Here is a 9,824-nt window from a genome sequence, read left to right as displayed (position 1 = left end):
GGACAAGTGCAAAGTCCTGCACTTAGGATGGAATAATCCCATGCACCAGTACAACCTGGGAGCTGACTGGCTGGGCAGCAGCTCTGCAGAAAAGGACCTGGGGGTTACAGTTGATAATAAGAGGAATATGAGCCAGCAGTGTGCCCTTGTTGCCAAGAAGGCTAACAGCATACTGGGCTGAGGAGTGTTGCCAGCAGGTCAAGGTAAGTTATTATCCCCCTCTAATCAGCACTGGTCACCATACCTCCCTAAGATACTGCCTTATTCTTGCCATTAGCTATTAACTAGCTTTGGTACTCCTCTCCTCAACATGCTGGCCTTTGCATTAGGACCAAAGCATTATCTAGGGAGCCTATGAGGTAGGAAGACATCTAAAAGAAAGGTGCTGAAATTCTCAGCATTGTGATACCTAAGTCCTTTTGTGGATCTAGGCTCTAGTCCTTAGTCTACATTAAAGCCAGGGATTTTAATACACAGAATTTTGTGTATTATTGCCAATCCTGTGATACTATCAGCCCCCGCAATCATCGGTCTGTAGCACGAGCTCAGGCTGAGTTTGTTGACATCTACCAGCTTTCATATTAAGTTCTGAAACAAAGACTAACTCACACAAAAAACCTGATCCATCTTATTGGCCATGCTTGCAATTAAATACTTGTGACAACAATCTGTAGCGCAAACAGCAGGACAGTAGAAATCAGTGTGAGAAAGGGGAGCTGTGGCTGCTTAGCTAACAATCAGGCCACAAAACTTTCACATATTCAGAAGCAGCCACAAGGGACTTCTTCAGATGAAAGGGCCTCAGAGTAAGCATTGGCTGTGTTCAAGGGACTTTGCAGAGCTGCATAGTAAGTTCTTAGCCACTGCCTCACGTTGGAAATGACAGACCAGGTGTCTCAGTGCAACGTATTATACATCAGATCATACGAAAGTAGGGTTGGAAGCGACTTCATGAGGTCATTTAGTCCAGCCCCCTGCTCAAGGCAAGATCATCCCTGACTAAACCATCCCAGCAAACTATCTGTTCCAACGTCGTCTCACTCTCATAGTCAGAAAAATCCTCTTAAACTCCACCCTAAATTTTCCCTGCTGCAGCTTGAGGCCATTACTCCTAGTCCGACCCCCTACACCACAGAGAATAGCCTGTCTCCATCCTCTTTTATTATCTTTTATTATCACCTTGCAGGTAATTGAAGACTGTTAGCAATCCTCCCTCAGCCTGCTCTTCTGTAGGCTAAATAACCCGTTCTTTCAGCCTTTCTTCATTAGTTTTGCTTCTGAGGCCCCTAATCATTTTCTGTTCCTTTGTGCCAGACTCTTTCTAAACTGTCCACACCTTTCATCAAGTGTGGCTCCCAAAACTGGACACAGCACTGGTGAGTCCTCACCTAGAGTACCGAGTAGAGAGGAAGAATTACTTCCCTTGATTTGCAAGAGATGCTCCAGTGTGCATTTTCTGCAACAAGAGCACACTGTTGGCTCATATTCAGTTTATAGTCCACCATAACCCACAGGTCCTCTTCAGTACTGCAACTATGCCAGTCATTTGCCAGTCTGTATTTGTACATGAGGTCATTCCATCCCAAATGGGATGGAATTTTGTGCTTATCCGTGTTGAGTCGTATCTGCTTGATTGGGCACCATTTCTCCAGTCTCTCCAGGTCATTCTGGATCTTACTCCTGAACTCTGGAGTATCTTCAAGTCCACACAATTTGGTGTAATCTGCAAATTTGCTAAGCATTCACTCAATCCCATCATCTAAATACTTAATGATGTTGAACAAAAACAGATCCCCGGGGAACCCCATGTACCTCAACTACATAGTGAGCCACTGAGGAGTGCTTGCTGGGCGTGTCTACACGAGACGCTTAACATGAATTAGCATGCTTTACTGTGAAATAAGCATGTGGGTCCACATGTACAGAAGTTTATTTCATAGTAAATCTCCGTAATCCCAAGTAAATTTGCTACCTGCAAATGTAAGTAGCAAATTTACTTGGCATTAGTAATGGCACCATAGCAAGCTCCATGACCTAATCAGGTGACTGAGGCAGAGGGCTTATAAAGAAGGTACCTGGTAACGTGGGGCCTCTGCAAGACACGCTAGGAAATCTGGTTGTCACACCAGATGACACGGCTAACCTATTTAATGATTTCTTTGCCTCCATTTTCCTGAGCAGGGACCAGATCAGCCCATCTACCGGGACCCTCTCAGGCCCCAGGGGAGGCGCATCCAGGCCTAGGGTCAGTGAGGATCTAGTCAGGGAACTTCTGGAGGGACTGGACGTATTTAAATCAGCTGGTCCTGACGATCTCCACCCCAGAGTGCTGAAGGAATTAGCAGAGGTCATTGCGGGACCCCTGGCACGGCTTTACGAGCACTCATGGTGCTCTAGCATGCTGCCAAAGGACTGGAAAAGGGCCAAGGTGGCTCCCATTTTCAAAAAAGGGAGGAAGGAGGACCCAGGAAACTATAGGCCAGTTAGTCTTACCTCGATCCTGGGTAAGTTTTTTGAGAGAATTATCCTGGTGCATGTCCATGAGGGGCCAGCAGGGGAGGTTATGCTTAGGGGCAATCAACACGGGTTCATTAGAGCCAGGTCCTGTCAGACCAACCTGGTGGCCTTCTACGACCAGGTCACAAAATCCTTAGACGTAGGGGTAGCAGCAGACATAATCTTTCTGGACTTCAGGAAGGCCTTCAACACTGTCTCTCACCCCATTCTCATTAAAAAACTAGGGGACTGTGGCGTCGACACCTACACAGTCAAATGGGTCACTAACTGGCTGGAGGGCTGCATCCAGAGAGTGGTGGTGGATGGGTCATTTTTGACCTGGAGGGATGTGGGCAGTGGGGTCCCCCAGGGCTCAGTACTCAGACCCTTGCTGTTCAACATCTTTATCAGTGACTTGGATGAGGGAGTAAAAAGCACCCTGTTCAAATTCGCAGACGACACTAAGATGTGGGGGGATGTGGGCACGCTAGAAGGGAGGAATAGGCTGCAATTGGACCTAGACAGGTTACAGGGGTGGGCAGATGAGAACAGGATGGGTTTCAACACTGACAAGTGCAAGGTGCTGCACCTGAGGAGGAAGAACCAGCAGCATACCTACAGGCTGGGGAACTCCCTTCTCGTCAGTGCAGAGACAGAAAAGGATATTGGAGTCATTATTGATGCCAAAATGAATATAGGCCGACAGTGTGGGGACGTGGAAGGCCAACCACACCTTGTCATGCATCCACAGATGCATCTCGAGCAGGTCCAAGGAGGTGATCCTCCACCTTTATGTGGCACTGGTCAGGCCGCAGTTGGAGTACTGCGTCCAGTTCTGGGCGCCGCACTTCAGGAGGGATGTGGACAGCATTGAGAGGGTCCAGAGGAGGGCCCTACTGATCAGGGGGCAGAGCAGGCCCTACGAGGAGAGGCTAAGGGACCTGAACCTGTTCAGCCTCCACAAGAGAAGGCTGAGCGGGGATCTAGTGACCTGTTACAAACTAGTCAGAGGGGACCAGCAGGCATTGGGGGAGTCCCTGTTCCCCCAAGCACCAGCTCAGTGATGGGGATGTGGTCAGGAAGGCCAGCCACATCTTGTCATGCATCCACAGATGCATCTCAAGCAGGTCCAAGGAGGTGATCCTCCCCCTCTATCCAACACTGGTCAGGCCGCAGTTGGAGTACTGCGTCCAGTTCTGGGCGCCGCACTTCAGGAGGGATGTGGACAGTATGGAGAGGGTCCAGAGGAGGGCCACTCACATGATCAGGGGGCAGCAGGGCAGGCCCTACGAGAAGAGGCTAAGGGACCTGAACCTGTTCAGCCTCCACAAGAGAAGGCTGAGCGGGGATCTAGTGACCTGTTACAAACTAGTCAGAGGGGACCAGCAGGCATTGGAAGAGTCCCTGTTCCCCCGAGCACTACCAGGAGTGACAAGAAATAACGGTCACAAGGTGGCAGAGGGTAGATTCAGACTAGACATCAGGAGGCGCTACTTCACTATCAGGGTGGCTAGGATCTGGAACCAACTTCCAAGAGAAGTGGTGCTGGCTCCTACCCTGGGGGGCTTTAAGAGGAGGTTAGACGAACACCTTGCTGGGGTCATTTGACCCCAGTACTTTTCCCTGCCATGGCAGGGAGTTGGACTTGATGATCTGCTCAGATGATCTGCTCCCTTCTGACCCTACCAACTGCGAAACTATGAAAGAGTTTCAGGGGTGGGGCAGGTCCCAGCCCCCTGCTGTGATCTGCCAGTGGGGCATATAGCAGCCATGATCTTGCCAGGGGGACATTGTCTCTATCCCAGGGGCAGGTCTCTTGGGCTGGTGCTCCCTGCCAGCCTCTAGAGTAGCACCCAGGGGGAGCCTAGAGCTCCCCTCAGTAGCCACAGGGGTGCATTGCAGGGCTGCAGGGAACTGGGAGCAAAACTTCTCCCTAATCTCTACATGTGTAGACACTTACCCCAAAACGCTTACTGGGTGTGTGTACACGTAGGCATTTAATGCACATTAGCCCAATTTAAGGTGCATTAACACATCTGCACATGCACACCCTTAACGCACCTTAAGAATAGCGATTTTAGGTTATTGGAGCCTAAATTCAATACCTACATAAAGCATGTATCAAAGTTATGTGCGAATAACCAAGTCGCATTAGCAAATATGTAGATGTACCAATGTGCATTAACACAGTGTGCCCATTGATTTGGGACTAACTTTAGTCCCAATTGGCCGGCACACCCACGTTAATGTGCCTTAGTGTATGTGCGTGTAGACACGTAGCCAAATCACCCTAATACTCATTAGGTTAATGTGCATTAAGTTTAGGCAGGGGTAAAACTGTGTGTAGACACGCCCAGTCTCCAGCATCTTACTGCACAGTAAATCTAGGCTGGAGTAAATGCATGTGTAGACACACCCACCGAGTACAACAATCCAACCAGTTATGCATCCACATTACAGTACTTTCATCTAGATTGTATTTCCTTAGCTTGTTAATGAGAATGCCATGGGAGATGGTGCCAAAAGCCTTGCTAAGGTCAAGGTATACCATGTCCATTGCTCTCCCTTCATTCACACAGTGTGTCACAGAACAAACTCATATTGGTCAGGCATGACTTCTTGTTGGTAAATCCATGATGACTCTTCCTGATGATGAGACTTGCAAGATCAAGCACTCCATATCCATAGGTGGTATCCCTGGCTTGATTCTGATAAGAGAACTGTCAAGGAGATCAGTGACTTGGTAAGGTCAATGAGATGAACACTGGCAAAAACACTGTAATGGACTCCTGTAGTGAATCTGGCCACTGCCACTGGTTCCTCTGATACCTGAATGAAGTGGGGAAACTGCTTTCCTATAGACTTGCCCTCATACTAATGCCAGCTGGCTCAGTGATGGAACTAGGGAAAGGTAACATGATCAATTTTTCACTTGTTGCTGTTATTATCAAGTTGGAGATTGACTGTGTTGAATCCTAGAAGTAGCCATGAATGCTGGTTCTTTCATCTGATAATTTAGTCTTGGTTAGCTGGCACCCAAACTACAGTACACATTCTTGGGGGCTGTGGAGTCTTAGAAGGAACCGGGTATCTTGTTCTAAAAGGAGCTGTTTTTTAGGAAACTGTATTTTGAATCCTCTGCTACCCCTTTACCTTGTTAGGTGGTGTTTTCTTGTCCAATTTAGAGGAACATGTGTCTAGGGCAGGCCCTGAACTCCTGGAACTGTTACCAGCTACATTAATCTGCTCATGAAGTTAATCTGCAGACCTGCCTTCACATCCTTGTGGTTTGAGAGAAAGGACTTGGAAATGGAGCATTTTTCTGGGAGGCAAGATCGACTTAGGTAGCAAAGTTATTTAATGTATTCATTGTTTGCTAGTGTGGCTCCATTGCATGGGAGTAGCACTTAAAGCCAGGTGACTTTAAAGGAAAACTTCCTTCTCGTGTGTTTAAAAAAACTAACAGGTTGCCAACAGGGAAGTTAAAGCTTACTCTGCTTAACTAACTGGCTAATGAATTAATACAGTTTTAAAGAGTTTAGAAAACAGTTTGTTACAGTTTCAAGATGACAGCAAGCAACTCCATCTTGAGTTGAGAGGTGGTAGATGCGCTTCACACTGTTTTCAAACTCTTTACATTCTAATGGAAGAAATCCAATTGGTCAGGCATGACCTGCTTTTGGTGAATCCATCCTGGCTGTTCCCGATCGCTTTAGGTGCAAACAGAAGTGATAGCTTTCACCTAGCCTGGCCCCTAAAAGTGCTCTACAGCCATAACCAAACACAAGTGCATGGCTGCAGAGCACTTTAAAAGGACCCAATCCCATGACAATCTGAACCCTCACTGCATGAGAGTTTAGGTGAAGCTGCTCCAAAACAGAGTACCCTTGGTAACTTCTGTCTGCACACTGGGAGCAGGGCTAAGCTGACGCAGCTCAGCCCTGCTCCTGGTGCTGTCTTCAGAAAGAGAGTGGGGGAAAGAAGAGGAGGGAGTTCAGTCTGGGGTTTATCAGCTGGTTGTGGATTGGAGCCCCCTGAGGTGGGGCGAGTGGGGCGGGGGGCTCCAATCCACCCATCCCACTCTCCAGTGTTGGCTGGCCAATCCCCAGAACAACCTCCCTCTGCTCCTTTTCCTCCCTCCAATTGTGAAAACAGTGCTGGGGCTGGGAGGGAGATGGAGCATTGCTAGGGGAGAGCGGCTGCAGTGCTATAAATTACAATGAGAGGTGCTCTTCTGTCTGCACCTTTTTGTCTCCTTTGATTGCTCTCTAGGTGTTCTTAAAGATAGCCTCTATATTTGCCCTTTTTCAGTCAACCAGGACCTCACCCAATGTCCACAAGTTCTCAGATAGGATAGCCAATGGATCTGAAATCACCCAAGCCAGTTCCTTCAGTACCCTACAGTGCATCCCTGTCAACTTGAAAGTATCTAGCTAATCTGTTCTTCTAGACTGCTTGTTTCCTTCCTCATCTTTGCTGCCTTTGCTACACTGCATCTGGTAAAGGGTAATTATTAACAGATCAATGTCAGAATGGCAGGAGGTTTCGACTGGAGTCCCACAGGGGTCTGTTCTGGGCCCAGTGCTGTTCGATATGTTTATTACTGATTTGGATGCTGACATAAAATGGTTGTTTTGAGCAAGTTTGCAGCTAGCACAAAACAGGGAAGGATTGCAAACATGTTGGAGGACTGAGAAGGATCCAATTCAGAAGGATCTTGACAAACTGGAAAGCTCAGTGTGGACAAATACAAGATGCTACACCTTGGGAAGAATTATCAAAAACAAAAATACAAAAATGTGAGATACATGGCTGGATAGCAGCACTTTTTAGAAGGATCTGGGAGTCTTGGTGGATCACACACTCAATATGAGTCTGCAGTGTGATGCAGCCATATAAAAGATGAATGAGGTTTTAGGATGCATCAATTTAAGCATTAGATGCAAGATGTGAGCAGTGATAGTTCCCCTCTCTATTTGACACTGGTTAAGTCTCATCTGGAGTACTGTACACAGTTCTGGCCTCCACATTTTAAAAAGGATGTGAAGAAATTAGAGTGGGTCCAGAGGCAGGTAACAAAGATGACAAAGGGCTTGGAAAGCAAGTCGCACAAGGCTGAAGTAGCTAGGCACGTTCAGCGTGTGGGAAAGGCATTTAAGAGGGGACATGATAACAATCTTCAAAAACTTGAAGGGCTGCCATAAAGAAGAGGGAAAACACCCTTGCTCCTGTTGCAGAGGAGGATACAGACCAATGGCTTGATGTTGCAGCAAAGTAAATTTAGATTGGATAGATGGAAAAAAAAAATATTGACTGTTAGAACAGCGAGGCAGTGGAATAGACTGCATAGGTAAGTTGTTGACTCTCCATCACTGGAGGTGTTCAAGAAGAGTCTGGCTGTGGATAATTTAGGCAAAGCAATGCCTATGTTCTACTATATGCATTTCCTGTGCTTCTGAGCTTTGCTGGCTGCCTCTGTCCCCCGTGCCCCCACCTTTCTCCTATATGTGTCAAGGTGCTTTAAGCCTCCCTCAGAGGCATTGGATGCTGGAGATTTTGATTGGGATGTATCAGTGCTTCTGCTGGGAATCAAAGCTGGAGGTTCCTGTCTATAGGGACTTGCTCCTCCACTCAAAGTCAGACCAATCACCATAGATTGTATAGGATTGTTTGGATAGGGATGATCCTGATCTTCCTCTTACTTTTGGCATACTTACAAAGTCCTTTTTCATTGCCTTCTATGTAGAATCCTTTTTTATTGCCAGCTGCAGCTCAAATCATGCCTTGGCCTTCCTAATTTTCTCCCTTCATGGCCATGCAATACTTTTATACTCTTTCCTAGTACTATGACCAAGGTTCCCTTTTTAAAGGATTCCTTTTTTGAATTTCAGCTAATTGAAGATATCCTTGTCTAGCCAGGCTGATCTCCTGTTGCACTTCCCATTCTTGTGTTGCATTGAGATAGTTTGCTCTTATGCCCCTAAGAGGGCCCCCTTAGAGTACAGCCAGCTCTCTTGGACTCCTTTTTCCCTTCTGACTTGCCTACCAGTTTCCTGAGTTTGTTAATGTCTGTTTCTCTGAAGCCCACTGTCCTTATTCTGTCTCTTTCCTTCCTCCTCTTTGGATCTGGAACGCTCTCATTTCATGATCAGTCACTCAAGTTACCTTTCACCTTCACACACTCATTCAGTTGCTCACTGTTTGCAAGCAGTAAGTCAAGAAAGCTCCCCCCCTTTATTGACTGTATCAAAGTTACCCACCGCATACTCCAGGAATTTTCTGGACTGCTTGTTCACTGCTGTATTTCCCTCCCAGCAGCTGTCCTGATAAAAAAGTTGCCTGTGAGAATAAGGTCCTGCAATTTGGAAGCATCCATCAGTTGTTTAAAGGCCTTGTTCATTTCCTCCTCTTGGTTTGGAAACCTGTAGCAGACACCCCCCCCATGATGTCCTTCCTGCCACTCTCCCCTCTGACCTTTACCCCCAAAGGACCAGAGGGAAGGAGATGGTAGTGATCAAGGTGTGGGCCAATAATTTGGGTTTATGGCAAGGCAGAAGTTTATTATGCTAGCTTCCAAAGCGCAATTCCATTCATATCCACCTTGTGCTAAAAGGGTGGGAACATAGGTACCACCCCAAAAATTAATTCCAATAGACAAAGAATGACAGATAATAGAATAAGTGTACTTACAGGAAATAAAAGTGATTGAAGTCAGGTTAGTTTCAAGCATTGCAATTGTTTTAAACCGTTCATCTCCACTTCACCAATTGGCCCCTCTTTAGTTAATCAGAATTGACTCTTTTCTCCTTCCTTTTCTTTATATTCCTAATTTTCTCCATCATTCACTTCCCTGGAAACTAGAAGTGAGCCACGGAAATCTTGGGGTCAGATGCCAGCAGACAGTTTAATAGGCTCCTACATGCTCACTATGCTCTGTTTTTTTTTTTCCCCCAGTGCTTTTAAAAGCACTATGGACCAAGCACTACTGTGGAGTAAAAAGACCCTGTCGTATTCCAAACACATTACACCTGAGTGCAGCACATTCCTGACAAGCTCTGTGATAGGCTAGTTATTTACTAGTTACTTTCTGTACAAGTAATAGTACTCTTCTACAATTTTAAATGATTGACAGATAGAACTCACCTGTGACTTTTTGAGTAAAACTCTCTTTGGTTAGCTCTATAAAGATACATCTCACATGTACCCGTTGTTACTCATAGGTTATATGCTACCTTTCCATCAGCCTTGCTGGATTCCATAACTTCCCCAGGGCTTGACTGGGCAGGAGGGGGAGGTTAAGGTGATGTCTTTCCCTTTCTCTTTTCCTG

The sequence above is a fragment of the Alligator sinensis genome, unplaced genomic scaffold, assembly GCF_000455745.1.
Source record: "Alligator sinensis unplaced genomic scaffold, ASM45574v1 scaffold1177_1, whole genome shotgun sequence".
In the NCBI taxonomy this organism is placed as follows: domain Eukaryota; kingdom Metazoa; phylum Chordata; order Crocodylia; family Alligatoridae; genus Alligator; species Alligator sinensis.
The sequence above is the reverse complement of the archived record's forward strand: the minus strand, read 5'-3'. Positions refer to the sequence as shown.